The following is a 27,841-nucleotide window of genomic DNA, read 5'->3' as shown; positions in this document are numbered from 1 at the left end:
TTCCCGCGCAGGAGACCCAGGTTCAATTCCCAGCAGAAGCAAAGCAGTGTATCTTGCTACTTTAGAAGTGGGCAACTTATCAGTGTTTTACAGGGAACTAGTGGAAGCACTCTAGACAATGCTTTTCCATGCTTGTTCAACGAAGTACAAGCAATTATGGCTCATGCACCTGTGAAAAACTCCTGAAGGCAATAAAAAGGCTGCAGGCAAGAAAGGTCATGCTTAAAGAAACCAATGAGAGTAAACTGACCTGTTTGTTGTCTCTAAAAAACACCAGAAGAAAAATGTCCAGGGTCAATGCTGACCTGCATGAAAGTGGAATAAACTGCAAGGTAAGTAATGTAAGATCCCCAAGACAGCGCTACAAGGTCACAGTTGGACAGTGGCTTGTTGGAAGAGCAGGGTAATGACTCCCAGCAAGAACTGACAAATCTGGTGCAGTCCAGGAGGCTGAGGTGCCCTGTGGTTCTTAAGGGAGCTGGTGGCCACAGAAGTTAACGCCTCTCACTTTTGATATTGACCTCCCCCACTCCCCTTTGCTCAGAGACACTTTTGCTCATATCAGTTCATCAAATACCCATGGAACTTGATCAGTTTGTCTGTCAGTTGTTCAGCTTTAGCATTGGTCGATATTACCCAGTTGAAGAGATGCATTTTCCACATAAATTCGTAGAATTCTTGCAGAAATAGAGCATTGGTGGTTCAGTGGTAGAATTCTCGCCTGCCACGCGGGAGACCCGGGTCCGATTCCCGGCCAATGCAGCAAAGGTCGTGTTTTTAAGGCCATGTTAGTCGTTCTTCATAAGCGGCAGCTGTCCCCAGAGCCACGAGCACAGCGCAGCTTCACTCACTGGTGGTTGAATGTCAGAGTTGTTGTTTCCCGCGCAGGAGACCCAGGTTCTATTCCCAGCAAAAGCTAAGCAGTGTATCTTGCTACTTTAGAAGTGGGCAACTTATCAGTGTTTTACAGGGAACTAGTGGAAGCACTCTAGACAATGCTTTTCCATGCTTGTTCAACGAAGTACAAGCAATTATGGCTCATGCACCTGTGAAAAACTCCTGAAGGCAATAAAAAGGCTGCAGGCAAGAAAGGTCAGGCTTAAAGAAACCAATGAGAGTAAACTGACCTGTTTGTTGTCTCTAAAAAACACCAGAAGAAAAATGTCCAGGGTCAATGCTGACCTGCATGAAAGTGGAATAAACTGCAAGGTAAGTAATGTAAGATCCCCAAGACAGCGCTACAAGGTCACAGTTGGACAGTGGCTTGTTGGAAGAGCAGGGTAATGACTCCCAGCAAGAACTGACAAATCTGGTGCAGTCCAGGAGGCTGAGGTGCCCTGTGGTTCTTAAGGGAGCTGGTGGCCACAGAAGTTAACGCCTCTCACTTTTGATATTGACCTCCCCCACTCCCCTTTGCTCAGAGACACTTTTGCTCATATCAGTTCATCAAATACCCATGGAACTTGATCAGTTTGTCTGTCAGTTGTTCAGCTTTAGCATTGGTCGATATTACCCAGTTGAAGAGATGCATTTTCGACATAAATTCGTAGAATTCTTGCAGAAATAGAGCATTGGTGGTTCAGTGGTAGAATTCTCGCCTGCCACGCGGGAGACCCGGGTCCGATTCCCGGCCAATGCAGCAGAGGTCGTGTTTTTAAGGCCATGTTAGTCGTTCCTCATAAGCGGCAGCTGTCCCCAGACCCACGAACACAGCGCAGCTTCTCTCACTGGTGGCTGAATGTCAGAGTTGTTGTTTCCCGCGCAGGAGACCCAGGTTCAATTCCCAGCAGAAGCAATGCAGTGTATCTTGCTACTTTAGAAGTGGGCAACTTATCAGTGTTTTACAGGGAACTAGTGGAAGCACTCTAGACAATGCTTTTCCATGCTTGTTCAACGAAGTACAAGCAATTATGGCTCATGCACCTGTGAAAAACTCCTGAAGGCAATAAAAAGGCTGCAGGCAAGAAAGGTCATGCTTAAAGAAACCAATGAGAGTAAACTGACCTGTTTGTTGTCTCTAAAAAACACCAGAAGAAAAATGTCCAGGGTCAATGCTGACCTGCATGAAAGTGGAATAAACTGCAAGGTAAGTAATGTAAGATCCCCAAGACAGCGCTACAAGGTCACAGTTGGACAGTGGCTTGTTGGAAGAGCAGGGTAATGACTCCCAGCAAGAACTGACAAATCTGGTGCAGTCCAGGAGGCTGAGGTGCCCTGTGGTTCTTAAGGGAGCTGGTGGCCACAGAAGTTAACGCCTCTCACTTTTGATATTGACCTCCCCCACTCCCCTTTGCTCAGAGACACTTTTGCTCATATCAGTTCATCAAATACCCATGGAACTTGATCAGTTTGTCTGTCAGTTGTTCAGCTTTAGCATTGGTCGATATTACCCAGTTGAAGAGATGCATTTTCCACATAAATTCGTAGAATTCTTGCAGAAATAGAGCATTGGTGGTTCAGTGGTAGAATTCTCGCCTGCCACGCGGGAGACCCGGGTCCGATTCCCGGCCAATGCAGCAGAGGTCGTGTTTTTAAGGCCATGTTAGTCGTTCCTCATAAGCGGCAGCTGTCCCCAGAGCCACGAACACAGCGCAGCTTCTCTCACTGGTGGCTGAATGTCAGAGTTGTTGTTTCCCGCGCAGGAGACCCAGGTTCGATTCCCAGCAGAAGCAAAGCAGTGTATCTTGCTACTTTAGAAGTGGGCAACTTATCAGTGTTTTACAGGGAACTAGTGGAAGCACTCTAGACAATGCTTTTCCATGCTTGTTCAACGAAGTACAAGCAATTATGGCTCATGCACCTGTGAAAAACTCCTGAAGGCAATAAAAAGGCTGCAGGCAAGAAAGGTCATGCTTAAAGAAACCAATGAGAGTAAACTGACCTGTTTGTTGTCTCTAAAAAACACCAGAAGAAAAATGTCCAGGGTCAATGCTGACCTGCATGAAAGTGGAATAAACTGCAAGGTAAGTAATGTAAGATCCCCAAGACAGCGCTACAAGGTCACAGTTGGACAGTGGCTTGTTGGAAGAGCAGGGTAATGACTCCCAGCAAGAACTGACAAATCTGGTGCAGTCCAGGAGGCTGAGGTGCCCTGTGGTTCTTAAGGGAGCTGGTGGCCACAGAAGTTAACGCCTCTCACTTTTGATATTGACCTCCCCCACTCCCCTTTGCTCAGAGACACTTTTGCTCATATCAGTTCATCAAATACCCATGGAACTTGATCAGTTTGTCTGTCAGTTGTTCAGCTTTAGCATTGGTCGATATTACCCAGTTGAAGAGATGCATTTTCCACATAAATTCGTAGAATTCTTGCAGAAATAGAGCATTGGTGGTTCAGTGGTAGAATTCTCGCCTGCCACGCGGGAGACCCGGGTCCGATTCCCGGCCAATGCAGCAAAGGTCGTGTTTTTAAGGCCATGTTAGTCGTTCTTCATAAACGGCAGCTGTCCCCAGAGCCACGAGCACAGCGCAGCTTCACTCACTGGTGGTTGAATGTCAGAGTTGTTGTTTCCCGCGCAGGAGACCCAGGTTCTATTCCCAGCAAAAGCTAGGCAGTGTATCTTGCTACTTTAGAAGTGGGCAACTTATCAGTGTTTTACAGGGAACTAGTGGAAGCACTCTAGACAATGCTTTTCCATGCTTGTTCAACGAAGTACAAGCAATTATGGCTCATGCACCTGTGAAAAACTCCTGAAGGCAATAAAAAGGCTGCAGGCAAGAAAGGTCAGGCTTAAAGAAACCAATGAGAGTAAACTGACCTGTTTGTTGTCTCTAAAAAACACCAGAAGAAAAATGTCCAGGGGGTCAATGCTGATCTGCATGAAAGTGGAATAAACTGCAAGGTAAGTAATGTAAGATCCCCAAGACAGCGCTACAAGGTCACAGTTGGACAGTGTCTTGTTGGAAGAGCAGGGTAATGACTCCCAGCAAGAACTGACAAATCTGGTGCAGTCCAGGAGGCTGAGGTGCCCTGTGGTTCTTAAGGGAGCTGGTGGCCACAGAAGTTAACGCCTCTCACTTTTGATATTGACCTCCCCCACTCCCCTTTGCTCAGAGACACTTTTGCTCATATCAGTTCATCAAATACCCATGGAACTTGATCAGTTTGTCTGTCAGTTGTTCAGCTTTAGCATTGGTCGATATTACCCAGTTGAAGAGATGCATTTTCCACATAAATTCGTAGAATTCATGCAGAAATAGAGCATTGGTGGTTCAGTGGTAGAATTCTCGCCTGCCACGCGGGAGACCCGGGTCCGATTCCCGGCCAATGCAGCAGAGGTCGTGTTTTTAAGGCCATGTTAGTCGTTCCTCATAAGCGGCAGCTGTCCCCAGAGCCACGAGCACAGCGCAGCTTCTCTCACTGGTGGCTGAATGTCAGAGTTGTTGTTTCCCGCGCAGGAGACCCAGGTTCGATTCCCAGCAGAAGCAAAGCAGTGTATCTTGCTACTTTAGAAGTGGGCAACTTATCAGTGTTTTACAGGGAACTAGTGGAAGCACTCTAGACAATGCTTTTCCATGCTTGTTCAACGAAGTACAAGCAATTATGGCTCATGCACCTGTGAAAAACTCCTGAAGGCAATAAAAAGGCTGCAGGCAAGAAAGGTCATGCTTAAAGAAACCAATGAGAGTAAACTGACCTGTTTGTTGTCTCTAAAAAACACCAGAAGAAAAATGTCCAGGGTCAATGCTGACCTGCATGAAAGTGGAATAAACTGCAAGGTAAGTAATGTAAGATCCCCAAGACAGCGCTACAAGGTCACAGTTGGACAGTGGCTTGTTGGAAGAGCAGGGTAATGACTCCCAGCAAGAACTGACAAATCTGGTGCAGTCCAGGAGGCTGAGGTGCCCTGTGGTTCTTAAGGGAGCTGGTGGCCACAGAAGTTAACGCCTCTCACTTTTGATATTGACCTCCCCCACTCCCCTTTGCTCAGAGACACTTTTGCTCATATCAGTTCATCAAATACCCATGGAACTTGATCAGTTTGTCTGTCAGTTGTTCAGCTTTAGCATTGGTCGATATTACCCAGTTGAAGAGATGCATTTTCCACATAAATTCGTAGAATTCTTGCAGAAATAGAGCATTGGTGGTTCAGTGGTAGAATTCTCGCCTGCCACGCGGGAGACCCGGGTCCGATTCCCGGCCAATGCAGCAGAGGTCGTGTTTTTAAGGCCATGTTAGTCGTTCCTCATAAGCGGCAGCTGTCCCCAGAGCCACGAACACAGCGCAGCTTCTCTCACTGGTGGCTGAATGTCAGAGTTGTTGTTTCCCGCGCAGGAGACCCAGGTTCAATTCCCAGCAGAAGCAAAGCAGTGCATCTTGCTACTTTAGAAGTGGGCAACTTATCAGTGTTTTACAGGGAACTAGTGGAAGCACTCTAGACAATGCTTTTCCATGCTTGTTCAACGAAGTACAAGCAATTATGGCTCATGCACCTGTGAAAAACTCCTGAAGGCAATAAAAAGGCTGCAGGCAAGAAAGGTCATGCTTAAAGAAACCAATGAGAGTAAACTGACCTGTTTGTTGTCTCTAAAAAACACCAGAAGAAAAATGTCCAGGGTCAATGCTGACCTGCATGAAAGTGGAATAAACTGCAAGGTAAGTAATGTAAGATCCCCAAGACAGCGCTACAAGGTCACAGTTGGACAGTGGCTTGTTGGAAGAGCAGGGTAATGACTCCCAGCAAGAACTGACAAATCTGGTGCAGTCCAGGAGGCTGAGGTGCCCTGTGGTTCTTAAGGGAGCTGGTGGCCACAGAAGTTAACGCCTCTCACTTTTGATATTGACCTCCCCCACTCCCCTTTGCTCAGAGACACTTTTGCTCATATCAGTTCATCAAATACCCATGGAACTTGATCAGTTTGTCTGTCAGTTGTTCAGCTTTAGCATTGGTCGATATTACCCAGTTGAAGAGATGCATTTTCCACATAAATTCGTAGAATTCTTGCAGAAATAGAGCATTGGTGGTTCAGTGGTAGAATTCTCGCCTGCCACGCGGCAGACCCGGGTCCGATTCCCGGCCAATGCAGCAGAGGTCGTGTTTTTAAGGCCATGTTAGTCGTTCCTCATAAGCGGCAGCTGTCCCCAGAGCCACGAACACAGCGCAGCTTCTCTCACTGGTGGCTGAATGTCAGAGTTGTTGTTTCCCGCGCAGGAGACCCAGGTTCAATTCCCAGCAGAAGCAAAGCAGTGTATCTTGCTACTTTAGAAGTGGGCAACTTATCAGTGTTTTACAGGGAACTAGTGGAAGCACTCTAGACAATGCTTTTCCATGCTTGTTCAACGAAGTACAAGCAATTATGGCTCATGCACCTGTGAAAAACTCCTGAAGGCAATAAAAAGGCTGCAGGCAAGAAAGGTCATGCTTAAAGAAACCAATGAGAGTAAACTGACCTGTTTGTTGTCTCTAAAAAACACCAGAAGAAAAATGTCCAGGGTCAATGCTGACCTGCATGAAAGTGGAATAAACTGCAAGGTAAGTAATGTAAGATCCCCAAGACAGCGCTACAAGGTCACAGTTGGACAGTGGCTTGTTGGAAGAGCAGGGTAATGACTCCCAGCAAGAACTGACAAATCTGGTGCAGTCCAGGAGGCTGAGGTGCCCTGTGGTTCTTAAGGGAGCTGGTGGCCACAGAAGTTAACGCCTCTCACTTTTGATATTGACCTCCCCCACTCCCCTTTGCTCAGAGACACTTTTGCTCATATCAGTTCATCAAATACCCATGGAACTTGATCAGTTTGTCTGTCAGTTGTTCAGCTTTAGCATTGGTCGATATTACCCAGTTGAAGAGATGCATTTTCCACATAAATTCGTAGAATTCTTGCAGAAATAGAGCATTGGTGGTTCAGTGGTAGAATTCTCGCCTGCCACGCGGGAGACCCGGGTCCGATTCCCGGCCAATGCAGCAGAGGTCGTGTTTTTAAGGCCATGTTAGTCGTTCCTCATAAGCGGCAGCTGTCCCCAGAGCCACGAACACAGCGCAGCTTCTCTCACTGGTGGCTGAATGTCAGAGTTGTTGTTTCCCGCGCAGGAGACCCAGGTTCGATTCCCAGCAGAAGCAAAGCAGTGTATCTTGCTACTTTAGAAGTGGGCAACTTATCAGTGTTTTACAGGGAACTAGTGGAAGCACTCTAGACAATGCTTTTCCATGCTTGTTCAACGAAGTACAAGCAATTATGGCTCATGCACCTGTGAAAAACTCCTGAAGGCAATAAAAAGGCTGCAGGCAAGAAAGGTCATGCTTAAAGAAACCAATGAGAGTAAACTGACCTGTTTGTTGTCTCTAAAAAACACCAGAAGAAAAATGTCCAGGGTCAATGCTGACCTGCATGAAAGTGGAATAAACTGCAAGGTAAGTAATGTAAGATCCCCAAGACAGCGCTACAAGGTCACAGTTGGACAGTGGCTTGTTGGAAGAGCAGGGTAATGACTCCCAGCAAGAACTGACAAATCTGGTGCAGTCCAGGAGGCTGAGGTGCCCTGTGGTTCTTAAGGGAGCTGGTGGCCACAGAAGTTAACGCCTCTCACTTTTGATATTGACCTCCCCCACTCCCCTTTGCTCAGAGACACTTTTGCTCATATCAGTTCATCAAATACCCATGGAACTTGATCAGTTTGTCTGTCAGTTGTTCAGCTTTAGCATTGGTCGATATTACCCAGTTGAAGAGATGCATTTTCCACATAAATTCGTAGAATTCTTGCAGAAATAGAGCATTGGTGGTTCAGTGGTAGAATTCTCGCCTGCCACGCGGGAGACCCGGGTCCGATTCCCGGCCAATGCAGCAGAGGTCGTGTTTTTAAGGCCATGTTAGTCGTTCCTCATAAGCGGCAGCTGTCCCCAGAGCCACGAGCACAGCGCAGCTTCTCTCACTGGTGGCTGAATGTCAGAGTTGTTGTTTCCCGCGCAGGAGACCCAGGTTCGATTCCCAGCAGAAGCAAAGCAGTGTATCTTGCTACTTTAGAAGTGGGCAACTTATCAGTGTTTTACAGGGAACTAGTGGAAGCACTCTAGACAATGCTTTTCCATGCTTGTTCAACGAAGTACAAGCAATTATGGCTCATGCACCTGTGAAAAACTCCTGAAGGCAATAAAAAGGCTGCAGGCAAGAAAGGTCATGCTTAAAGAAACCAATGAGAGTAAACTGACCTGTTTGTTGTCTCTAAAAAACACCAGAAGAAAAATGTCCAGGGTCAATGCTGACCTGCATGAAAGTGGAATAAACTGCAAGGTAAGTAATGTAAGATCCCCAAGACAGCGCTACAAGGTCACAGTTGGACAGTGGCTTGTTGGAAGAGCAGGGTAATGACTCCCAGCAAGAACTGACAAATCTGGTGCAGTCCAGGAGGCTGAGGTGCCCTGTGGTTCTTAAGGGAGCTGGTGGCCACAGAAGTTAACGCCTCTCACTTTTGATATTGACCTCCCCCACTCCCCTTTGCTCAGAGACACTTTTGCTCATATCAGTTCATCAAATACCCATGGAACTTGATCAGTTTGTCTGTCAGTTGTTCAGCTTTAGCATTGGTCGATATTACCCAGTTGAAGAGATGCATTTTCCACATAAATTCGTAGAATTCTTGCAGAAATAGAGCATTGGTGGTTCAGTGGTAGAATTCTCGCCTGCCACGCGGGAGACCCGGGTCCGATTCCCGGCCAATGCAGCAGAGGTCGTGTTTTTAAGGCCATGTTAGTCGTTCCTCATAAGCGGCAGCTGTCCCCAGAGCCACGAACACAGCGCAGCTTCTCTCACTGGTGGCTGAATGTCAGAGTTGTTGTTTCCCGCGCAGGAGACCCAGGTTCAATTCCCAGCAGAAGCAAAGCAGTGTAACTTGCTACTTTAGAAGTGGGCAACTTATCAGTGTTTTACAGGGAACTAGTGGAAGCACTCTAGACAATGCTTTTCCATGCTTGTTCAACGAAGTACAAGCAATTATGGCTCATGCACCTGTGAAAAACTCCTGAAGGCAATAAAAAGGCTGCAGGCAAGAAAGGTCATGCTTAAAGAAACCAATGAGAGTAAACTGACCTGTTTGTTGTCTCTAAAAAACACCAGAAGAAAAATGTCCAGGGTCAATGCTGACCTGCATGAAAGTGGAATAAACTGCAAGGTAAGTAATGTAAGATCCCCAAGACAGCGCTACAAGGTCACAGTTGGACAGTGGCTTGTTGGAAGAGCAGGGTAATGACTCCCAGCAAGAACTGACAAATCTGGTGCAGTCCAGGAGGCTGAGGTGCCCTGTGGTTCTTAAGGGAGCTGGTGGCCACAGAAGTTAACGCCTCTCACTTTTGATATTGACCTCCCCCACTCCCCTTTGCTCAGAGACACTTTTGCTCATATCAGTTCATCAAATACCCATGGAACTTGATCAGTTTGTCTGTCAGTTGTTCAGCTTTAGCATTGGTCGATATTACCCAGTTGAAGAGATGCATTTTCCACATAAATTCGTAGAATTCTTGCAGAAATAGAGCATTGGTGGTTCAGTGGTAGAATTCTCACCTGCCACGCGGGAGACCCGGGTCCGATTCCCGGCCAATGCAGCAGAGGTCGTGTTTTTAAGGCCATGTTAGTCGTTCCTCATAAGCGGCAGCTGTCCCCAGAGCCACGAACACAGCGCAGCTTCTCTCACTGGTGGCTGAATGTCAGAGTTGTTGTTTCCCGCGCAGGAGACCCAGGTTCAATTCCCAGCAGAAGCAAAGCAGTGTATCTTGCTACTTTAGAAGTGGGCAACTTATCAGTGTTTTACAGGGAACTAGTGGAAGCACTCTAGACAATGCTTTTCCATGCTTGTTCAACGAAGTACAAGCAATTATGGCTCATGCACCTGTGAAAAACTCCTGAAGGCAATAAAAAGGCTGCAGGCAAGAAAGGTCATGCTTAAAGAAACCAATGAGAGTAAACTGACCTGTTTGTTGTCTCTAAAAAACACCAGAAGAAAAATGTCCAGGGTCAATGCTGACCTGCATGAAAGTGGAATAAACTGCAAGGTAAGTAATGTAAGATCCCCAAGACAGCGCTACAAGGTCACAGTTGGACAGTGGCTTGTTGGAAGAGCAGGGTAATGACTCCCAGCAAGAACTGACAAATCTGGTGCAGTCCAGGAGGCTGAGGTGCCCTGTGGTTCTTAAGGGAGCTGGTGGCCACAGAAGTTAACGCCTCTCACTTTTGATATTGACCTCCCCCACTCCCCTTTGCTCAGAGACACTTTTGCTCATATCAGTTCATCAAATACCCATGGAACTTGATCAGTTTGTCTGTCAGTTGTTCAGCTTTAGCATTGGTCGATATTACCCAGTTGGAGAGATGCATTTTCCACATAAATTCGTAGAATTCTTGCAGAAATAGAGCATTGGTGGTTCAGTGGTAGAATTCTCGCCTGCCACGCGGGAGACCCGGGTCCGATTCCCGGCCAATGCAGCAAAGGTCGTGTTTTTAAGGCCATGTTAGTCGTTCTTCATAAGCGGCAGCTGTCCCCAGAGCCACGAGCACAGCGCAGCTTCACTCACTGGTGTTTGAATGTCAGAGTTGTTGTTTCCCGCGCAGGAGACCCAGGTTCTATTCCCAGCAAAAGCTAAGCAGTGTATCTTGCTACTTTAGAAGTGGGCAACTTATCAGTGTTTTACAGGGAACTAGTGGAAGCACTCTAGACAATGCTTTTCCATGCTTGTTCAACGAAGTACAAGCAATTATGGCTCATGCACCTGTGAAAAACTCCTGAAGGCAATAAAAAGGCTGCAGGCAAGAAAGGTCAGGCTTAAAGAAACCAATGAGAGTAAACTGACCTGTTTGTTGTCTCTAAAAAACACCAGAAGAAAAATGTCCAGGGGGTCAATGCTGATCTGCATGAAAGTGGAATAAACTGCAAGGTAAGTAATGTAAGATCCCCAAGACAGCGCTACAAGGTCACAGTTGGACAGTGTCTTGTTGGAAGAGCAGGGTAATGACTCCCAGCAAGAACTGACAAATCTGGTGCAGTCCAGGAGGCTGAGGTGCCCTGTGGTTCTTAAGGGAGCTGGTGGCCACAGAAGTTAACGCCTCTCACTTTTGATATTGACCTCCCCCACTCCCCTTTGCTCAGAGACACTTTTGCTCATATCAGTTCATCAAATACCCATGGAACTTGATCAGTTTGTCTGTCAGTTGTTCAGCTTTAGCATTGGTCGATATTACCCAGTTGAAGAGATGCATTTTCCACATAAATTCGTAGAATTCATGCAGAAATAGAGCATTGGTGGTTCAGTGGTAGAATTCTCGCCTGCCACGCGGGAGACCCGGGTCCGATTCCCGGCCAATGCAGCAGAGGTCGTGTTTTTAAGGCCATGTTAGTCGTTCCTCATAAGCGGCAGCTGTCCCCAGAGCCACGAGCACAGCGCAGCTTCTCTCACTGGTGGCTGAATGTCAGAGTTGTTGTTTCCCGCGCAGGAGACCCAGGTTCGATTCCCAGCAGAAGCAAAGCAGTGTATCTTGCTACTTTAGAAGTGGGCAACTTATCAGTGTTTTACAGGGAACTAGTGGAAGCACTCTAGACAATGCTTTTCCATGCTTGTTCAACGAAGTACAAGCAATTATGGCTCATGCACCTGTGAAAAACTCCTGAAGGCAATAAAAAGGCTGCAGGCAAGAAAGGTCATGCTTAAAGAAACCAATGAGAGTAAACTGACCTGTTTGTTGTCTCTAAAAAACACCAGAAGAAAAATGTCCAGGGTCAATGCTGACCTGCATGAAAGTGGAATAAACTGCAAGGTAAGTAATGTAAGATCCCCAAGACAGCGCTACAAGGTCACAGTTGGACAGTGGCTTGTTGGAAGAGCAGGGTAATGACTCCCAGCAAGAACTGACAAATCTGGTGCAGTCCAGGAGGCTGAGGTGCCCTGTGGTTCTTAAGGGAGCTGGTGGCCACAGAAGTTAACGCCTCTCACTTTTGATATTGACCTCCCCCACTCCCCTTTGCTCAGAGACACTTTTGCTCATATCAGTTCATCAAATACCCATGGAACTTGATCAGTTTGTCTGTCAGTTGTTCAGCTTTAGCATTGGTCGATATTACCCAGTTGAAGAGATGCATTTTCCACATAAATTCGTAGAATTCTTGCAGAAATAGAGCATTGGTGGTTCAGTGGTAGAATTCTCACCTGCCACGCGGGAGACCCGGGTCCGATTCCCGGCCAATGCAGCAGAGGTCGTGTTTTTAAGGCCATGTTAGTCGTTCCTCATAAGCGGCAGCTGTCCCCAGAGCCACGAACACAGCGCAGCTTCTCTCACTGGTGGCTGAATGTCAGAGTTGTTGTTTCCCGCGCAGGAGACCCAGGTTCAATTCCCAGCAGAAGCAAAGCAGTGTATCTTGCTACTTTAGAAGTGGGCAACTTATCAGTGTTTTACAGGGAACTAGTGGAAGCACTCTAGACAATGCTTTTCCATGCTTGTTCAACGAAGTACAAGCAATTATGGCTCATGCACCTGTGAAAAACTCCTGAAGGCAATAAAAAGGCTGCAGGCAAGAAAGGTCATGCTTAAAGAAACCAATGAGAGTAAACTGACCTGTTTGTTGTCTCTAAAAAACACCAGAAGAAAAATGTCCAGGGTCAATGCTGACCTGCATGAAAGTGGAATAAACTGCAAGGTAAGTAATGTAAGATCCCCAAGACAGCGCTACAAGGTCACAGTTGGACAGTGGCTTGTTGGAAGAGCAGGGTAATGACTCCCAGCAAGAACTGACAAATCTGGTGCAGTCCAGGAGGCTGAGGTGCCCTGTGGTTCTTAAGGGAGCTGGTGGCCACAGAAGTTAACGCCTCTCACTTTTGATATTGACCTCCCCCACTCCCCTTTGCTCAGAGACACTTTTGCTCATATCAGTTCATCAAATACCCATGGAACTTGATCAGTTTGTCTGTCAGTTGTTCAGCTTTAGCATTGGTCGATATTACCCAGTTGGAGAGATGCATTTTCCACATAAATTCGTAGAATTCTTGCAGAAATAGAGCATTGGTGGTTCAGTGGTAGAATTCTCGCCTGCCACGCGGGAGACCCGGGTCCGATTCCCGGCCAATGCAGCAAAGGTCGTGTTTTTAAGGCCATGTTAGTCGTTCTTCATAAGCGGCAGCTGTCCCCAGAGCCACGAGCACAGCGCAGCTTCACTCACTGGTGTTTGAATGTCAGAGTTGTTGTTTCCCGCGCAGGAGACCCAGGTTCTATTCCCAGCAAAAGCTAAGCAGTGTATCTTGCTACTTTAGAAGTGGGCAACTTATCAGTGTTTTACAGGGAACTAGTGGAAGCACTCTAGACAATGCTTTTCCATGCTTGTTCAACGAAGTACAAGCAATTATGGCTCATGCACCTGTGAAAAACTCCTGAAGGCAATAAAAAGGCTGCAGGCAAGAAAGGTCAGGCTTAAAGAAACCAATGAGAGTAAACTGACCTGTTTGTTGTCTCTAAAAAACACCAGAAGAAAAATGTCCAGGGGGTCAATGCTGATCTGCATGAAAGTGGAATAAACTGCAAGGTAAGTAATGTAAGATCCCCAAGACAGCGCTACAAGGTCACAGTTGGACAGTGTCTTGTTGGAAGAGCAGGGTAATGACTCCCAGCAAGAACTGACAAATCTGGTGCAGTCCAGGAGGCTGAGGTGCCCTGTGGTTCTTAAGGGAGCTGGTGGCCACAGAAGTTAACGCCTCTCACTTTTGATATTGACCTCCCCCACTCCCCTTTGCTCAGAGACACTTTTGCTCATATCAGTTCATCAAATACCCATGGAACTTGATCAGTTTGTCTGTCAGTTGTTCAGCTTTAGCATTGGTCGATATTACCCAGTTGAAGAGATGCATTTTCCACATAAATTCGTAGAATTCATGCAGAAATAGAGCATTGGTGGTTCAGTGGTAGAATTCTCGCCTGCCACGCGGGAGACCCGGGTCCGATTCCCGGCCAATGCAGCAGAGGTCGTGTTTTTAAGGCCATGTTAGTCGTTCCTCATAAGCGGCAGCTGTCCCCAGAGCCACGAGCACAGCGCAGCTTCTCTCACTGGTGGCTGAATGTCAGAGTTGTTGTTTCCCGCGCAGGAGACCCAGGTTCGATTCCCAGCAGAAGCAAAGCAGTGTATCTTGCTACTTTAGAAGTGGGCAACTTATCAGTGTTTTACAGGGAACTAGTGGAAGCACTCTAGACAATGCTTTTCCATGCTTGTTCAACGAAGTACAAGCAATTATGGCTCATGCACCTGTGAAAAACTCCTGAAGGCAATAAAAAGGCTGCAGGCAAGAAAGGTCATGCTTAAAGAAACCAATGAGAGTAAACTGACCTGTTTGTTGTCTCTAAAAAACACCAGAAGAAAAATGTCCAGGGTCAATGCTGACCTGCATGAAAGTGGAATAAACTGCAAGGTAAGTAATGTAAGATCCCCAAGACAGCGCTACAAGGTCACAGTTGGACAGTGGCTTGTTGGAAGAGCAGGGTAATGACTCCCAGCAAGAACTGACAAATCTGGTGCAGTCCAGGAGGCTGAGGTGCCCTGTGGTTCTTAAGGGAGCTGGTGGCCACAGAAGTTAACGCCTCTCACTTTTGATATTGACCTCCCCCACTCCCCTTTGCTCAGAGACACTTTTGCTCATATCAGTTCATCAAATACCCATGGAACTTGATCAGTTTGTCTGTCAGTTGTTCAGCTTTAGCATTGGTCGATATTACCCAGTTGAAGAGATGCATTTTCGACATAAATTCGTAGAATTCTCGCAGAAATAGAGCATTGGTGGTTCAGTGGTAGAATTCTCGCCTGCCACGCGGGAGACCCGGGTCCGATTCCCGGCCAATGCAGCAGAGGTCGTGTTTTTAAGGCCATGTTAGTCGTTCCTCATAAGCGGCAGCTGTCCCCAGAGCCACGAACACAGCGCAGCTTCTCTCACTGGTGGCTGAATGTCAGAGTTGTTGTTTCCCGCGCAGGAGACCCAGGTTCAATTCCCAGCAGAAGCAAAGCAGTGTATCTTGCTACTTTAGAAGTGGGCAACTTATCAGTGTTTTACAGGGAACTAGTGGAAGCACTCTAGACAATGCTTTTCCATGCTTGTTCAACGAAGTACAAGCAATTATGGCTCATGCACCTGTGAAAAACTCCTGAAGGCAATAAAAAGGCTGCAGGCAAGAAAGGTCATGCTTAAAGAAACCAATGAGAGTAAACTGACCTGTTTGTTGTCTCTAAAAAACACCAGAAGAAAAATGTCCAGGGTCAATGCTGACCTGCATGAAAGTGGAATAAACTGCAAGGTAAGTAATGTAAGATCCCCAAGACAGCGCTACAAGGTCACAGTTGGACAGTGGCTTGTTGGAAGAGCAGGGTAATGACTCCCAGCAAGAACTGACAAATCTGGTGCAGTCCAGGAGGCTGAGGTGCCCTGTGGTTCTTAAGGGAGCTGGTGGCCACAGAAGTTAACGCTTCTCACTTTTGATATTGACCTCCCCCACTCCCCTTTGCTCAGAGACACTTTTGCTCATATCAGTTCATCAAATACCCATGGAACTTGATCAGTTTGTCTGTCAGTTGTTCAGCTTTAGCATTGGTCGATATTACCCAGTTGAAGAGATGCATTTTCGACATAAATTCGTAGAATTCTTGCAGAAATAGAGCATTGGTGGTTCAGTGGTAGAATTCTCGCCTGCCACGCGGGAGACCCGGGTCCGATTCCCGGCCAATGCAGCAGAGGTCGTGTTTTTAAGTCCATGTTAGTCGTTCCTCATAAGCGGCAGCTGTCCCCAGAGCCACGAACACAGCGCAGCTTCTCTCACTGGTGGCTGAATGTCAGAGTTGTTGTTTCCCGCGCAGGAGACCCAGGTTCAATTCCCAGCAGAAGCAAAGCAGTGTATCTTGCTACTTTAGAAGTGGGCAACTTATCAGTGTTTTACAGGGAACTAGTGGAAGCACTCTAGACAATGCTTTTCCATGCTTGTTCAACGAAGTACAAGCAATTATGGCTCATGCACCTGTGAAAAACTCCTGAAGGCAATAAAAAGGCTGCAGGCAAGAAAGGTCATGCTTAAAGAAACCAATGAGAGTAAACTGACCTGTTTGTTGTCTCTAAAAAACACCAGAAGAAAAATGTCCAGGGTCAATGCTGACCTGCATGAAAGTGGAATAAACTGCAAGGTAAGTAATGTAAGATCCCCAAGACAGCGCTACAAGGTCACAGTTGGACAGTGGCTTGTTGGAAGAGCAGGGTAATGACTCCCAGCAAGAACTGACAAATCTGGTGCAGTCCAGGAGGCTGAGGTGCCCTGTGGTTCTTAAGGGAGCTGGTGGCCACAGAAGTTAACGCCTCTCACTTTTGATATTGACCTCCCCCACTCCCCTTTGCTCAGAGACACTTTTGCTCATATCAGTTCATCAAATACCCATGGAACTTGATCAGTTTGTCTGTCAGTTGTTCAGCTTTAGCATTGGTCGATATTACCCAGTTGAAGAGATGCATTTTCTACATAAATTCGTAGAATTCAGGCAAAAATAGAGCATTGGTGGTTCAGTGGTAGAATTCTCGCCTGCCACGCGGGAGACCCGGGTCCGATTCCCGGCCAATGCAGCAGAGGTCGTGTTTTTAAGGCCATGTTAGTCGTTCCTCATAAGCGGCAGCTGTCCCCAGAGCCACGAGCACAGTGCAGCTTCTCTCACTGGTGGCTGAATGTCAGAGTTGTTGTTTCCCGCGCAGGAGACCCAGGTTCAATTCCTAGCAGAAGCAAAGCAGTGTATCTTGCTACTTTAGAAGTGGGCAACTTATCAGTGTTTTACAGGGAACTAGTGGAAGCACTCTAGACAATGCTTTTCCATGCTTGTTCAACGAAGTACAAGCAATTATGGCTCATGCACCTGTGAAAAACTCCTGAAGGCAATAAAAAGGCTGCAGGCAAGAAAGGTCATGCTTAAAGAAACCAATGAGAGTAAACTGACCTGTTTGTTGTCTCTAAAAAACACCAGAAGAAAAATGTCCAGGGTCAATGCTGACCTGCATGAAAGTGGAATAAACTGCAAGGTAAGTAATGTAAGATCCCCAAGACAGCGGTACAAGGTCACAGTTGGACAGTGGCTTGTTGGAAGAGCAGGGTAATGACTCCCAGCAAGAACTGACAAATCTGGTGCAGTCCAGGAGGCTGAGGTGCCCTGTGGTTCTTAAGGGAGCTGGTGGCCACAGAAGTTAACGCCTCTCACTTTTGATATTGACCTCCCCCACTCCCCTTTGCTCAGAGACACTTTTGCTCATATCAGTTCATCAAATACCCATGCAACTTGATCAGTTTGTCTGTCAGTTGTTCAGCTTTAGCATTGGTCGATATTACCCAGTTGAAGAGATGCATTTTTCACATAAATTCGTAGAATTCTTGCAGAAATAGAGCATTGGTGGTTCAGTGGTAGAATTCTCGCCTGCCACGCGGGAGACCCGGGTCCGATTCCTGGCCAATGCAGCAGAGGTTGTGTTTTTAAGGCCATGTTAGTCGTTCCTCATAAGCGGCAGCTGTCCCCAGAGCCACGAGCACAGCGCAGCTTCTCTCACTGGTGGCTGAATGTCAGAGTTGTTGTTTCCCACGCAGGAGACCCAGGTTCAATTCCCAGCAGAAGCAAAGCAGTGTATCTTGCTACTTTAGAAGTGGGCAACTTATCAGTGTTTTACAGGGAACTAGTGGAAGCACTCTAGACAATGCTTTTCCATGCTTGTTCAACGAAGTACAAGCAATTATGGCTCATGCACCTGTGAAAAACTCCTGAAGGCAATAAAAAGGCTGCAGGCAAGAAAGGTCATGCTTAAAGAAACCAATGAGAGTAAACTGACCTGTTTGTTGTCTCTAAAAAACACCAGAAGAAAAATGTCCAGGGTCAATGCTGACCTGCATGAAAGTGGAATAAACTGCAAGGTAAGTAATGTAAGATCCCCAAGACAGCGCTACAAGGTCACAGTTGGACAGTGGCTTGTTGGAAGAGCAGGGTAATGACTCCCAGCAAGAACTGACAAATCTGGTGCAGTCCAGGAGGCTGAGGTGCCCTGTGGTTCTTAAGGGAGCTGGTGGCCACAGAAGTTAACGCCTCTCACTTTTGATATTGACCTCCCCCACTCCCCTTTGCTCAGAGACACTTTTGCTCATATCAGTTCATCAAATACCCATGGAACTTGATCAGTTTGTCTGTCAGTTGTTCAGCTTTAGCATTGGTCGATATTACCCAGTTGAAGAGATGCATTTTCCACATAAATTCGTAGAATTCTTGCAGAAATAGAGCATTGGTGGTTCAGTGGTAGAATTCTCGCCTGCCACGCGGCAGACCCGGGTCCGATTCCCGGCCAATGCAGCAGAGGTCGTGTTTTTAAGGCCATGTTAGTCGTTCCTCATAAGCGGCAGCTGTCCCCAGAGCCACGAACACAGCGCAGCTTCTCTCACTGGTGGCTGAATGTCAGAGTTGTTGTTTCCCGCGCAGGAGACCCAGGTTCAATTCCCAGCAGAAGCAAAGCAGTGTATCTTGCTACTTTAGAAGTGGGCAACTTATCAGTGTTTTACAGGGAACTAGTGGAAGCACTCTAGACAATGCTTTTCCATGCTTGTTCAACGAAGTACAAGCAATTATGGCTCATGCACCTGTGAAAAACTCCTGAAGGCAATAAAAAGGCTGCAGGCAAGAAAGGTCATGCTTAAAGAAACCAATGAGAGTAAACTGACCTGTTTGTTGTCTCTAAAAAACACCAGAAGAAAAATGTCCAGGGTCAATGCTGACCTGCATGAAAGTGGAATAAACTGCAAGGTAAGTAATGTAAGATCCCCAAGACAGCGCTACAAGGTCACAGTTGGACAGTGGCTTGTTGGAAGAGCAGGGTAATGACTCCCAGCAAGAACTGACAAATCTGGTGCAGTCCAGGAGGCTGAGGTGCCCTGTGGTTCTTAAGGGAGCTGGTGGCCACAGAAGTTAACGCCTCTCACTTTTGATATTGACCTCCCCCACTCCCCTTTGCTCAGAGACACTTTTGCTCATATCAGTTCATCAAATACCCATGGAACTTGATCAGTTTGTCTGTCAGTTGTTCAGCTTTAGCATTGGTCGATATTACCCAGTTGAAGAGATGCATTTTCCACATAAATTCGTAGAATTCTTGCAGAAATAGAGCATTGGTGGTTCAGTGGTAGAATTCTCGCCTGCCACGCGGGAGACCCGGGTCCGATTCCCGGCCAATGCAGCAGAGGTCGTGTTTTTAAGGCCATGTTAGTCGTTCCTCATAAGCGGCAGCTGTCCCCAGACCCACGAACACAGCGCAGCTTCTCTCACTGGTGGCTGAATGTCAGAGTTGTTGTTTCCCGCGCAGGAGACCCAGGTTCAATTCCCAGCAGAAGCAAAGCAGTGTATCTTGCTACTTTAGAAGTGGGCAACTTATCAGTGTTTTACAGGGAACTAGTGGAAGCACTCTAGACAATGCTTTTCCATGCTTGTTCAACGAAGTACAAGCAATTATGGCTCATGCACCTGTGAAAAACTCCTGAAGGCAATAAAAAGGCTGCAGGCAAGAAAGGTCATGCTTAAAGAAACCAATGAGAGTAAACTGACCTGTTTGTTGTCTCTAAAAAACACCAGAAGAAAAATGTCCAGGGTCAATGCTGACCTGCATGAAAGTGGAATAAACTGCAAGGTAAGTAATGTAAGATCCCCAAGACAGCGCTACAAGGTCACAGTTGGACAGTGGCTTGTTGGAAGAGCAGGGTAATGACTCCCAGCAAGAACTGACAAATCTGGTGCAGTCCAGGAGGCTGAGGTGCCCTGTGGTTCTTAAGGGAGCTGGTGGCCACAGAAGTTAACGCCTCTCACTTTTGATATTGACCTCCCCCACTCCCCTTTGCTCAGAGACACTTTTGCTCATATCAGTTCATCAAATACCCATGGAACTTGATCAGTTTGTCTGTCAGTTGTTCAGCTTTAGCATTGGTCGATATTACCCAGTTGAAGAGATGCATTTTCCACATAAATTCGTAGAATTCTTGCAGAAATAGAGCATTGGTGGTTCAGTGGTAGAATTCTCGCCTGCCACGCGGGAGACCCGGGTCCGATTCCCGGCCAATGCAGCAAAGGTCGTGTTTTTAAGGCCATGTTAGTCGTTCTTCATAAGCGGCAGCTGTCCCCAGAGCCACGAGCACAGCGCAGCTTCACTCACTGGTGGTTGAATGTCAGAGTTGTTGTTTCCCGCGCAGGAGACCCAGGTTCTATTCCCAGCAAAAGCTAAGCAGTGTATCTTGCTACTTTAGAAGTGGGCAACTTATCAGTGTTTTACAGGGAACTAGTGGAAGCACTCTAGACAATGCTTTTCCATGCTTGTTCAACGAAGTACAAGCAATTATGGCTCATGCACCTGTGAAAAACTCCTGAAGGCAATAAAAAGGCTGCAGGCAAGAAAGGTCAGGCTTAAAGAAACCAATGAGAGTAAACTGACCTGTTTGTTGTCTCTAAAAAACACCAGAAGAAAAATGTCCAGGGTCAATGCTGACCTGCATGAAAGTGGAATAAACTGCAAGGTAAGTAATGTAAGATCCCCAAGACAGCGCTACAAGGTCACAGTTGGACAGTGGCTTGTTGGAAGAGCAGGGTAATGACTCCCAGCAAGAACTGACAAATCTGGTGCAGTCCAGGAGGCTGAGGTGCCCTGTGGTTCTTAAGGGAGCTGGTGGCCACAGAAGTTAACGCCTCTCACTTTTGATATTGACCTCCCCCACTCCCCTTTGCTCAGAGACACTTTTGCTCATATCAGTTCATCAAATACCCATGGAACTTGATCAGTTTGTCTGTCAGTTGTTCAGCTTTAGCATTGGTCGATATTACCCAGTTGAAGAGATGCATTTTCGACATAAATTCGTAGAATTCTTGCAGAAATAGAGCATTGGTGGTTCAGTGGTAGAATTCTCGCCTGCCACGCGGGAGACCCGGGTCCGATTCCCGGCCAATGCAGCAGAGGTCGTGTTTTTAAGGCCATGTTAGTCGTTCCTCATAAGCGGCAGCTGTCCCCAGACCCACGAACACAGCGCAGCTTCTCTCACTGGTGGCTGAATGTCAGAGTTGTTGTTTCCCGCGCAGGAGACCCAGGTTCAATTCCCAGCAGAAGCAATGCAGTGTATCTTGCTACTTTAGAAGTGGGCAACTTATCAGTGTTTTACAGGGAACTAGTGGAAGCACTCTAGACAATGCTTTTCCATGCTTGTTCAACGAAGTACAAGCAATTATGGCTCATGCACCTGTGAAAAACTCCTGAAGGCAATAAAAAGGCTGCAGGCAAGAAAGGTCATGCTTAAAGAAACCAATGAGAGTAAACTGACCTGTTTGTTGTCTCTAAAAAACACCAGAAGAAAAATGTCCAGGGTCAATGCTGACCTGCATGAAAGTGGAATAAACTGCAAGGTAAGTAATGTAAGATCCCCAAGACAGCGCTACAAGGTCACAGTTGGACAGTGGCTTGTTGGAAGAGCAGGGTAATGACTCCCAGCAAGAACTGACAAATCTGGTGCAGTCCAGGAGGCTGAGGTGCCCTGTGGTTCTTAAGGGAGCTGGTGGCCACAGAAGTTAACGCCTCTCACTTTTGATATTGACCTCCCCCACTCCCCTTTGCTCAGAGACACTTTTGCTCATATCAGTTCATCAAATACCCATGGAACTTGATCAGTTTGTCTGTCAGTTGTTCAGCTTTAGCATTGGTCGATATTACCCAGTTGAAGAGATGCATTTTCCACATAAATTCGTAGAATTCTTGCAGAAATAGAGCATTGGTGGTTCAGTGGTAGAATTCTCGCCTGCCACGCGGGAGACCCGGGTCCGATTCCCGGCCAATGCAGCAGAGGTCGTGTTTTTAAGGCCATGTTAGTCGTTCCTCATAAGCGGCAGCTGTCCCCAGAGCCACGAACACAGCGCAGCTTCTCTCACTGGTGGCTGAATGTCAGAGTTGTTGTTTCCCGCGCAGGAGACCCAGGTTCGATTCCCAGCAGAAGCAAAGCAGTGTATCTTGCTACTTTAGAAGTGGGCAACTTATCAGTGTTTTACAGGGAACTAGTGGAAGCACTCTAGACAATGCTTTTCCATGCTTGTTCAACGAAGTACAAGCAATTATGGCTCATGCACCTGTGAAAAACTCCTGAAGGCAATAAAAAGGCTGCAGGCAAGAAAGGTCATGCTTAAAGAAACCAATGAGAGTAAACTGACCTGTTTGTTGTCTCTAAAAAACACCAGAAGAAAAATGTCCAGGGTCAATGCTGACCTGCATGAAAGTGGAATAAACTGCAAGGTAAGTAATGTAAGATCCCCAAGACAGCGCTACAAGGTCACAGTTGGACAGTGGCTTGTTGGAAGAGCAGGGTAATGACTCCCAGCAAGAACTGACAAATCTGGTGCAGTCCAGGAGGCTGAGGTGCCCTGTGGTTCTTAAGGGAGCTGGTGGCCACAGAAGTTAACGCCTCTCACTTTTGATATTGACCTCCCCCACTCCCCTTTGCTCAGAGACACTTTTGCTCATATCAGTTCATCAAATACCCATGGAACTTGATCAGTTTGTCTGTCAGTTGTTCAGCTTTAGCATTGGTCGATATTACCCAGTTGAAGAGATGCATTTTCCACATAAATTCGTAGAATTCTTGCAGAAATAGAGCATTGGTGGTTCAGTGGTAGAATTCTCGCCTGCCACGCGGGAGACCCGGGTCCGATTCCCGGCCAATGCAGCAAAGGTCGTGTTTTTAAGGCCATGTTAGTCGTTCTTCATAAACGGCAGCTGTCCCCAGAGCCACGAGCACAGCGCAGCTTCACTCACTGGTGGTTGAATGTCAGAGTTGTTGTTTCCCGCGCAGGAGACCCAGGTTCTATTCCCAGCAAAAGCTAGGCAGTGTATCTTGCTACTTTAGAAGTGGGCAACTTATCAGTGTTTTACAGGGAACTAGTGGAAGCACTCTAGACAATGCTTTTCCATGCTTGTTCAACGAAGTACAAGCAATTATGGCTCATGCACCTGTGAAAAACTCCTGAAGGCAATAAAAAGGCTGCAGGCAAGAAAGGTCAGGCTTAAAGAAACCAATGAGAGTAAACTGACCTGTTTGTTGTCTCTAAAAAACACCAGAAGAAAAATGTCCAGGGGGTCAATGCTGATCTGCATGAAAGTGGAATAAACTGCAAGGTAAGTAATGTAAGATCCCCAAGACAGCGCTACAAGGTCACAGTTGGACAGTGTCTTGTTGGAAGAGCAGGGTAATGACTCCCAGCAAGAACTGACAAATCTGGTGCAGTCCAGGAGGCTGAGGTGCCCTGTGGTTCTTAAGGGAGCTGGTGGCCACAGAAGTTAACGCCTCTCACTTTTGATATTGACCTCCCCCACTCCCCTTTGCTCAGAGACACTTTTGCTCATATCAGTTCATCAAATACCCATGGAACTTGATCAGTTTGTCTGTCAGTTGTTCAGCTTTAGCATTGGTCGATATTACCCAGTTGAAGAGATGCATTTTCCACATAAATTCGTAGAATTCATGCAGAAATAGAGCATTGGTGGTTCAGTGGTAGAATTCTCGCCTGCCACGCGGGAGACCCGGGTCCGATTCCCGGCCAATGCAGCAGAGGTCGTGTTTTTAAGGCCATGTTAGTCGTTCCTCATAAGCGGCAGCTGTCCCCAGAGCCACGAGCACAGCGCAGCTTCTCTCACTGGTGGCTGAATGTCAGAGTTGTTGTTTCCCGCGCAGGAGACCCAGGTTCGATTCCCAGCAGAAGCAAAGCAGTGTATCTTGCTACTTTAGAAGTGGGCAACTTATCAGTGTTTTACAGGGAACTAGTGGAAGCACTCTAGACAATGCTTTTCCATGCTTGTTCAACGAAGTACAAGCAATTATGGCTCATGCACCTGTGAAAAACTCCTGAAGGCAATAAAAAGGCTGCAGGCAAGAAAGGTCATGCTTAAAGAAACCAATGAGAGTAAACTGACCTGTTTGTTGTCTCTAAAAAACACCAGAAGAAAAATGTCCAGGGTCAATGCTGACCTGCATGAAAGTGGAATAAACTGCAAGGTAAGTAATGTAAGATCCCCAAGACAGCGCTACAAGGTCACAGTTGGACAGTGGCTTGTTGGAAGAGCAGGGTAATGACTCCCAGCAAGAACTGACAAATCTGGTGCAGTCCAGGAGGCTGAGGTGCCCTGTGGTTCTTAAGGGAGCTGGTGGCCACAGAAGTTAACGCCTCTCACTTTTGATATTGACCTCCCCCACTCCCCTTTGCTCAGAGACACTTTTGCTCATATCAGTTCATCAAATACCCATGGAACTTGATCAGTTTGTCTGTCAGTTGTTCAGCTTTAGCATTGGTCGATATTACCCAGTTGAAGAGATGCATTTTCCACATAAATTCGTAGAATTCTTGCAGAAATAGAGCATTGGTGGTTCAGTGGTAGAATTCTCGCCTGCCACGCGGGAGACCCGGGTCCGATTCCCGGCCAATGCAGCAGAGGTCGTGTTTTTAAGGCCATGTTAGTCGTTCCTCATAAGCGGCAGCTGTCCCCAGAGCCACGAACACAGCGCAGCTTCTCTCACTGGTGGCTGAATGTCAGAGTTGTTGTTTCCCGCGCAGGAGACCCAGGTTCAATTCCCAGCAGAAGCAAAGCAGTGCATCTTGCTACTTTAGAAGTGGGCAACTTATCAGTGTTTTACAGGGAACTAGTGGAAGCACTCTAGACAATGCTTTTCCATGCTTGTTCAACGAAGTACAAGCAATTATGGCTCATGCACCTGTGAAAAACTCCTGAAGGCAATAAAAAGGCTGCAGGCAAGAAAGGTCATGCTTAAAGAAACCAATGAGAGTAAACTGACCTGTTTGTTGTCTCTAAAAAACACCAGAAGAAAAATGTCCAGGGTCAATGCTGACCTGCATGAAAGTGGAATAAACTGCAAGGTAAGTAATGTAAGATCCCCAAGACAGCGCTACAAGGTCACAGTTGGACAGTGGCTTGTTGGAAGAGCAGGGTAATGACTCCCAGCAAGAACTGACAAATCTGGTGCAGTCCAGGAGGCTGAGGTGCCCTGTGGTTCTTAAGGGAGCTGGTGGCCACAGAAGTTAACGCCTCTCACTTTTGATATTGACCTCCCCCACTCCCCTTTGCTCAGAGACACTTTTGCTCATATCAGTTCATCAAATACCCATGGAACTTGATCAGTTTGTCTGTCAGTTGTTCAGCTTTAGCATTGGTCGATATTACCCAGTTGAAGAGATGCATTTTCCACATAAATTCGTAGAATTCTTGCAGAAATAGAGCATTGGTGGTTCAGTGGTAGAATTCTCGCCTGCCACGCGGGAGACCCGGGTCCGATTCCCGGCCAATGCAGCAGAGGTCGTGTTTTTAAGGCCATGTTAGTCGTTCCTCATAAGCGGCAGCTGTCCCCAGAGCCACGAACACAGCGCAGCTTCTCTCACTGGTGGCTGAATGTCAGAGTTGTTGTTTCCCGCGCAGGAGACCCAGGTTCAATTCCCAGCAGAAGCAAAGCAGTGTATCTTGCTACTTTAGAAGTGGGCAACTTATCAGTGTTTTACAGGGAACTAGTGGAAGCACTCTAGACAATGCTTTTCCATGCTTGTTCAACGAAGTACAAGCAATTATGGCTCATGCACCTGTGAAAAACTCCTGAAGGCAATAAAAAGGCTGCAGGCAAGAAAGGTCATGCTTAAAGAAACCAATGAGAGTAAACTGACCTGTTTGTTGTCTCTAAAAAACACCAGAAGAAAAATGTCCAGGGTCAATGCTGACCTGCATGAAAGTGGAATAAACTGCAAGGTAAGTAATGTAAGATCCCCAAGACAGCGCTACAAGGTCACAGTTGGACAGTGGCTTGTTGGAAGAGCAGGGTAATGACTCCCAGCAAGAACTGACAAATCTGGTGCAGTCCAGGAGGCTGAGGTGCCCTGTGGTTCTTAAGGGAGCTGGTGGCCACAGAAGTTAACGCCTCTCACTTTTGATATTGACCTCCCCCACTCCCCTTTGCTCAGAGACACTTTTGCTCATATCAGTTCATCAAATACCCATGGAACTTGATCAGTTTGTCTGTCAGTTGTTCAGCTTTAGCATTGGTCGATATTACCCAGTTGAAGAGATGCATTTTCCACATAAATTCGTAGAATTCTTGCAGAAATAGAGCATTGGTGGTTCAGTGGTAGAATTCTCGCCTGCCACGCGGGAGACCCGGGTCCGATTCCCGGCCAATGCAGCAGAGGTCATGTTTTTAAGGCCATGTTAGTCGTTCCTCATAAGCGGCAGCTGTCCCCAGAGCCACGAGCACAGCGCAGCTTCTCTCACTGGTGGCTGAATGTCAGAGTTGTTGTTTCCCGCGCAGGAGACCCAGGTTCGATTCCCAGCAGAAGCAAAGCAGTGTATCTTGCTACTTTAGAAGTGGGCAACTTATCAGTGTTTTACAGGGAACTAGTGGAAGCACTCTAGACAATGCTTTTCCATGCTTGTTCAACGAAGTACAAGCAATTATGGCTCATGCACCTGTGAAAAACTCCTGAAGGCAATAAAAAGGCTGCAGGCAAGAAAGGTCATGCTTAAAGAAACCAATGAGAGTAAACTGACCTGTTTGTTGTCTCTAAAAAACACCAGAAGAAAAATGTCCAGGGTCAATGCTGACCTGCATGAAAGTGGAATAAACTGCAAGGTAAGTAATGTAAGATCCCCAAGACAGCGCTACAAGGTCACAGTTGGACAGTGGCTTGTTGGAAGAGCAGGGTAATGACTCCCAGCAAGAACTGACAAATCTGGTGCAGTCCAGGAGGCTGAGGTGCCCTGTGGTTCTTAAGGGAGCTGGTGGCCACAGAAGTTAACGCCTCTCACTTTTGATATTGACCTCCCCCACTCCCCTTTGCTCAGAGACACTTTTGCTCATATCAGTTCATCAAATACCCATGGAACTTGATCAGTTTGTCTGTCAGTTGTTCAGCTTTAGCATTGGTCGATATTACCCAGTTGAAGAGATGCATTTTCGACATAAATTCGTAGAATTCTTGCAGAAATAGAGCATTGGTGGTTCAGTGGTAGAATTCTCGCCTGCCACGCGGGAGACCCGGGTCCGATTCCCGGCCAATGCAGCAGAGGTCGTGTTTTTAAGGCCATGTTAGTCGTTCCTCATAAGCGGCAGCTGTCCCCAGAGCCACGAACACAGCGCAGCTTCTCTCACTGGTGGCTGAATGTCAGAGTTGTTGTTTCCCGCGCAGGAGACCCAGGTTCAATTCCCAGCAGAAGCAAAGCAGTGTATCTTGCTACTTTAGAAGTGGGCAACTTATCAGTGTTTTACAGGGAACTAGTGGAAGCACTCTAGACAATGCTTTTCCATGCTTGTTCAACGAAGTACAAGCAATTATGGCTCATGCACCTGTGAAAAACTCCTGAAGGCAATAAAAAGGCTGCAGGCAAGAAAGGTCATGCTTAAAGAAACCAATGAGAGTAAACTGACCTGTTTGTTGTCTCTAAAAAACACCAGAAGAAAAATGTCCAGGGTCAATGCTGACCTGCATGAAAGTGGAATAAACTGCAAGGTAAGTAATGTAAGATCCCCAAGACAGCGCTACAAGGTCACAGTTGGACAGTGGCTTGTTGGAAGAGCAGGGTAATGACTCCCAGCAAGAACTGACAAATCTGGTGCAGTCCAGGAGGCTGAGGTGCCCTGTGGTTCTTAAGGGAGCTGGTGGCCACAGAAGTTAACGCCTCTCACTTTTGATATTGACCTCCCCCACTCCCCTTTGCTCAGAGACACTTTTGCTCATATCAGTTCATCAAATACCCATGGAACTTGATCAGTTTGTCTGTCAGTTGTTCAGCTTTAGCATTGGTCGATATTACCCAGTTGAAG

The 27,841-nt window shown here is 46.9% G+C and overlaps 26 non-coding genes across 26 annotated transcripts; all 26 read left to right on the top strand.

The window, feature by feature from the left end:
* Nucleotides 1-691: 691 nt before the first annotated feature.
* trnag-gcc (transfer RNA glycine (anticodon GCC)) lies at nucleotides 692-762 on the top strand. Its single transcript has one exon. It is a non-coding gene; the product is annotated as a tRNA-Gly (tRNA).
* An 806-nt stretch (nucleotides 763-1,568) lies between these two features.
* Nucleotides 1,569-1,639, top strand: trnag-gcc (transfer RNA glycine (anticodon GCC)). The gene has a single exon. It is a non-coding gene; the product is annotated as a tRNA-Gly (tRNA).
* An 806-nt stretch (nucleotides 1,640-2,445) lies between these two features.
* On the top strand, nucleotides 2,446-2,516 carry trnag-gcc (transfer RNA glycine (anticodon GCC)). The gene has a single exon. It is a non-coding gene; the product is annotated as a tRNA-Gly (tRNA).
* An 806-nt stretch (nucleotides 2,517-3,322) lies between these two features.
* Nucleotides 3,323-3,393, top strand: trnag-gcc (transfer RNA glycine (anticodon GCC)). Its single transcript has one exon. It is a non-coding gene; the product is annotated as a tRNA-Gly (tRNA).
* An 808-nt stretch (nucleotides 3,394-4,201) lies between these two features.
* On the top strand, nucleotides 4,202-4,272 carry trnag-gcc (transfer RNA glycine (anticodon GCC)). The gene has a single exon. It is a non-coding gene; the product is annotated as a tRNA-Gly (tRNA).
* An 806-nt stretch (nucleotides 4,273-5,078) lies between these two features.
* trnag-gcc (transfer RNA glycine (anticodon GCC)) lies at nucleotides 5,079-5,149 on the top strand. Its single transcript has one exon. It is a non-coding gene; the product is annotated as a tRNA-Gly (tRNA).
* Nucleotides 5,150-6,832: 1,683 nt separating this feature from the next.
* On the top strand, nucleotides 6,833-6,903 carry trnag-gcc (transfer RNA glycine (anticodon GCC)). Its single transcript has one exon. It is a non-coding gene; the product is annotated as a tRNA-Gly (tRNA).
* Nucleotides 6,904-7,709: 806 nt separating this feature from the next.
* On the top strand, nucleotides 7,710-7,780 carry trnag-gcc (transfer RNA glycine (anticodon GCC)). The gene has a single exon. It is a non-coding gene; the product is annotated as a tRNA-Gly (tRNA).
* Nucleotides 7,781-8,586: 806 nt separating this feature from the next.
* Nucleotides 8,587-8,657, top strand: trnag-gcc (transfer RNA glycine (anticodon GCC)). The gene has a single exon. It is a non-coding gene; the product is annotated as a tRNA-Gly (tRNA).
* A 1,683-nt stretch (nucleotides 8,658-10,340) lies between these two features.
* Nucleotides 10,341-10,411, top strand: trnag-gcc (transfer RNA glycine (anticodon GCC)). Its single transcript has one exon. It is a non-coding gene; the product is annotated as a tRNA-Gly (tRNA).
* Nucleotides 10,412-11,219: 808 nt separating this feature from the next.
* On the top strand, nucleotides 11,220-11,290 carry trnag-gcc (transfer RNA glycine (anticodon GCC)). The gene has a single exon. It is a non-coding gene; the product is annotated as a tRNA-Gly (tRNA).
* A 1,683-nt stretch (nucleotides 11,291-12,973) lies between these two features.
* Nucleotides 12,974-13,044, top strand: trnag-gcc (transfer RNA glycine (anticodon GCC)). Its single transcript has one exon. It is a non-coding gene; the product is annotated as a tRNA-Gly (tRNA).
* An 808-nt stretch (nucleotides 13,045-13,852) lies between these two features.
* Nucleotides 13,853-13,923, top strand: trnag-gcc (transfer RNA glycine (anticodon GCC)). The gene has a single exon. It is a non-coding gene; the product is annotated as a tRNA-Gly (tRNA).
* Nucleotides 13,924-14,729: 806 nt separating this feature from the next.
* On the top strand, nucleotides 14,730-14,800 carry trnag-gcc (transfer RNA glycine (anticodon GCC)). The gene has a single exon. It is a non-coding gene; the product is annotated as a tRNA-Gly (tRNA).
* An 806-nt stretch (nucleotides 14,801-15,606) lies between these two features.
* trnag-gcc (transfer RNA glycine (anticodon GCC)) lies at nucleotides 15,607-15,677 on the top strand. The gene has a single exon. It is a non-coding gene; the product is annotated as a tRNA-Gly (tRNA).
* Nucleotides 15,678-16,483: 806 nt separating this feature from the next.
* On the top strand, nucleotides 16,484-16,554 carry trnag-gcc (transfer RNA glycine (anticodon GCC)). The gene has a single exon. It is a non-coding gene; the product is annotated as a tRNA-Gly (tRNA).
* Nucleotides 16,555-19,114: 2,560 nt separating this feature from the next.
* On the top strand, nucleotides 19,115-19,185 carry trnag-gcc (transfer RNA glycine (anticodon GCC)). The gene has a single exon. It is a non-coding gene; the product is annotated as a tRNA-Gly (tRNA).
* An 806-nt stretch (nucleotides 19,186-19,991) lies between these two features.
* Nucleotides 19,992-20,062, top strand: trnag-gcc (transfer RNA glycine (anticodon GCC)). Its single transcript has one exon. It is a non-coding gene; the product is annotated as a tRNA-Gly (tRNA).
* An 806-nt stretch (nucleotides 20,063-20,868) lies between these two features.
* trnag-gcc (transfer RNA glycine (anticodon GCC)) lies at nucleotides 20,869-20,939 on the top strand. Its single transcript has one exon. It is a non-coding gene; the product is annotated as a tRNA-Gly (tRNA).
* Nucleotides 20,940-21,745: 806 nt separating this feature from the next.
* On the top strand, nucleotides 21,746-21,816 carry trnag-gcc (transfer RNA glycine (anticodon GCC)). The gene has a single exon. It is a non-coding gene; the product is annotated as a tRNA-Gly (tRNA).
* Nucleotides 21,817-22,622: 806 nt separating this feature from the next.
* On the top strand, nucleotides 22,623-22,693 carry trnag-gcc (transfer RNA glycine (anticodon GCC)). The gene has a single exon. It is a non-coding gene; the product is annotated as a tRNA-Gly (tRNA).
* Nucleotides 22,694-23,501: 808 nt separating this feature from the next.
* trnag-gcc (transfer RNA glycine (anticodon GCC)) lies at nucleotides 23,502-23,572 on the top strand. The gene has a single exon. It is a non-coding gene; the product is annotated as a tRNA-Gly (tRNA).
* Nucleotides 23,573-24,378: 806 nt separating this feature from the next.
* On the top strand, nucleotides 24,379-24,449 carry trnag-gcc (transfer RNA glycine (anticodon GCC)). The gene has a single exon. It is a non-coding gene; the product is annotated as a tRNA-Gly (tRNA).
* Nucleotides 24,450-25,255: 806 nt separating this feature from the next.
* On the top strand, nucleotides 25,256-25,326 carry trnag-gcc (transfer RNA glycine (anticodon GCC)). Its single transcript has one exon. It is a non-coding gene; the product is annotated as a tRNA-Gly (tRNA).
* An 806-nt stretch (nucleotides 25,327-26,132) lies between these two features.
* trnag-gcc (transfer RNA glycine (anticodon GCC)) lies at nucleotides 26,133-26,203 on the top strand. The gene has a single exon. It is a non-coding gene; the product is annotated as a tRNA-Gly (tRNA).
* An 806-nt stretch (nucleotides 26,204-27,009) lies between these two features.
* Nucleotides 27,010-27,080, top strand: trnag-gcc (transfer RNA glycine (anticodon GCC)). Its single transcript has one exon. It is a non-coding gene; the product is annotated as a tRNA-Gly (tRNA).
* The last annotated feature ends 761 nt before the right edge of the window (nucleotides 27,081-27,841 follow it).

Source organism: Carassius gibelio, chromosome B19 (assembly GCF_023724105.1).
Source record: "Carassius gibelio isolate Cgi1373 ecotype wild population from Czech Republic chromosome B19, carGib1.2-hapl.c, whole genome shotgun sequence".
NCBI classification, from domain to species: Eukaryota; Metazoa; Chordata; class Actinopteri; order Cypriniformes; family Cyprinidae; genus Carassius; species Carassius gibelio.
The sequence above is the reverse complement of the archived record's forward strand: the minus strand, read 5'-3'. Positions and strand labels throughout refer to the sequence as shown.